The following is a 3,267-nucleotide window of genomic DNA, read 5'->3' as shown; positions in this document are numbered from 1 at the left end:
TTATTTTGATAAATATTTGAGCTTTTTTTACCACTAAATCATGTGTGTATATAATAACAAGAAATGGTTGATCAAAGGTAAAATGTCTGTTTGCTTTTAGTGAAATAGTATACTACAATGCAAAGCAGCAACATTTTATTAATGGTACTTTTAGCTTCTGGAAAGGTGAAGTGATCCCAAGTCTGTACCCAACCTACGGACGGACAGATATATTATGGGCAAAATCAGGTGTCTGATTTCATTTAAGAGCTTCTGTGCTCAGCTTAAATGAAAACTAAATCAACCCAAATCAAGTCTAGCCCTCCTTCTTGGAGATTTTATAAGATGGTAGTTTTGAAATATTTTTATTTCATATCCTATCATTTAAAAACATGTGGGCTTTCAACCAGAATACATGTATTATTATTATTAATTAACAGGATATATAAGGATATTATAATCTGTTAACTATTTCATAAGATAAGCAAATAAATTTAAATTTTAAAAATATAAGATAAAGATAAGTTTTATTGAGTTTATATTTGGTATGCATAAATTCTAATTAAACTCTTCTACCATTTTAATGAGGGCAATGTGATTGTACATTTTCTTGTACATTTCTAATTTCAGCTTCTAATTTAACACTCAATTTTAATGGATGTCGTAGCTGAAAAATATACTTCCCAAAGGTCTACAGATATAGATCCATCACTGGCTCTCCTTACTAAACTATGAGGCTTATTATTAAATATAATCATTAATTAAACAATTGTATATATTTGTATAATATATATGTGTAGACAATTAGTGATATATGCACAGATATTCATATGTACATAAACACACACACACTGTTATGTGTATGGTAGTTTTAAAAGACACGTACAAAGTTTTTGACACTTCTCCCTTGAGAGATGGGAATCTATGTTTCTTCTTCTTTGTTTTGGCAAACTTTTAACTCCTTTATCCAAGGGGTAAGGGCAGCAGTTATATTCTGTGACTTCTGTGGCTAAATTATAAAAGGCAATTCATCTTTCTTCCATCTTGGTCACTAGAACTCTCAAGGCTAGAACCCTGAGCTGACATATAAGAAGTCCAATTGTCCCAAGGCCACCATGCTGTGAGAAAGCCCAGCACACCTGGGGAGGCCACATGGTGATACTCTGGATAGCCATCCTGGTCTTCAAGTCATGCCATCTTAAATGCAAAATTTCAAGTGAAATAAGCCTTCAGATGATTCTAGTCCCTGGCCATCAGGAGACTCCAAACCTTCAAGTCTTCCCAGTTGAGGCCTCAAGATAATATGTAACAGGAACAAGATGTCCCTTCTTCATTTGATCAGAATTTCTGACCCCAGAATCTGTGAACACAAAAATGGTTGTTCCAAGATACTGAATTATGTAGTAATTTGCTATGCATCAATAGCAAATGGAAAAATGAATCATGTTAGGTATAATTACACACCAAAGAAATGCAATACACTACCCCAGTCATGATAATAGGTTAACTATTCTAGCTTCTTAGATTGCTTGACCATTTGAAACACCATCACTGGGGCGCCCAGGTGGCTCAGTCAGTTAAGTGTCTGCCTTTGGCTCAGGTCATGATCTTGGGTCCTGGGATCTAGCCATGTATCAGGTTCCCTGTTCAGTGGGGATTCTGCTTCTCCCTCTGTCTCTCCCCTCTGCTTGTGCTCTCTCTTTCTCTCTGTCTCTTTCTCTCTCAAATAGAGAAAATCTTCAAAAAAAATTAAACATCATAACCCTTTCCTCAGGTAGCTTATGAACTGGTTGTCAGTAATGCCCATTCAAAATAATCAGTAGATTATAGGAAAAATTCAGTATAAATTATTTTTTATTGTGGGAAAAAATATTGATGAAAGATGAAGAAACTTGAGTGGAATTTCCTTCTCTTACATTCTAAATGTTCCAAAGCATATCATAATATACATTTGAAGAAAATCACTTGTGCTATTATAATAGCAATTAGGGTCTTGTCATTCTTTGTGGGAAAAGGAAGACCACATTTATATAAAGCATTATAATTTATGTCTTTTAATGTTTATGATCTAATTAATGATAACTTTGTAGTTATTAATCAATGTTTCTGAAAAGGAAAAAAAGAAACCTATAGTTGCACAAATCATATAAATGGTAAGTATCACACCTGGTTGGAACTTAAACAGAAATATATCAAATCCATATCCAAAACACCAAGTATATTCATTTATACAATCTCTTATTGTTGGTAAAAGATAGTTGATTATAGAAATAATAAAAGCCTCATGTGCAATTCACTTAAAATTACCTTATTCTACACATTGTGAATTGCTAAATCTATTTTTGATGCTTGCACTTGGTGTTGTAACAGACATTTTTACTTGTTTCTATGACATAAAAAGATATGCATAGGAGATTACTCTGTAACAGGAGTATATGATGTCACCTACAACGTTAACTGAATTCTGCTCTAATGGAGAAGTAGTTCTTTATAGTCTTTACTTAGTAAGCAGACGCTGTGTTTTGTTCTGCTCTGTTCAGAACTGTTATCCTGCCAATTTAACTTTAATCCAAATCCTTCCTCTTGTATAAGAGAATGATTAATTATTTTTAGTGCCTTCTGTTTCAGTAAAAATCAACAATGGTCTTTTCAACTTATATTTACCATGCTTTCCATTTAACTATGTTAACCAATTCTAACTCCTTAAAATTATATTGACATATAAATATATATGTCTTTGAACCAGAAATAACTATTTCCTTCATTTTTTTTAATTCAGCAACTTAATACACATTATTACTTGCTTAATTTAATTGTTGCAATAACACAAAAAGTTCTTTACATTAATCCTTGTTAAATTAAAAGTAGTTAATTCAGCTAAAGAATAGAGTCAATGAAGATTTCTTTTAGTAGACTCTACTTTTAATTTTCATCTGAGTCAGACATACACATAGACTTTGGGGGGCACCTTTCTGAGAGTAAAGATAGTATATTTCAAAGTATGTTACTCTGTGTCAAGCAGGTAAATATATTAACATAATTACCTAAAAAGTAAAATATGACATAAGATTTATTTTTGAAAATATTATCAGACATCTTAAGAAGATAATACGAGGATGTAATAAAATCAAATGTCATTAAAAATCTCAGATTGTGTTGCTGAAATTATTTTCTAATGTCCACTTCTCCTAGTTCAGACAGCCTTATTGCTTTGTCCCTCTCAGTTCTCTAAACTTGACTGTGTAGCCTGTCAGAGTGAGCCATGCTTCCTTTGAAATATCCCTCCCA

This window comes from Callorhinus ursinus, unplaced genomic scaffold (assembly GCF_003265705.2).
Source record: "Callorhinus ursinus isolate GAN/ISIS: 27379988/994484 unplaced genomic scaffold, GSC_fseal_2.0 scaffold3, whole genome shotgun sequence".
In the NCBI taxonomy this organism is placed as follows: Eukaryota; Metazoa; Chordata; class Mammalia; order Carnivora; family Otariidae; genus Callorhinus; species Callorhinus ursinus.
This window is presented reverse-complemented; position numbering follows the sequence as displayed.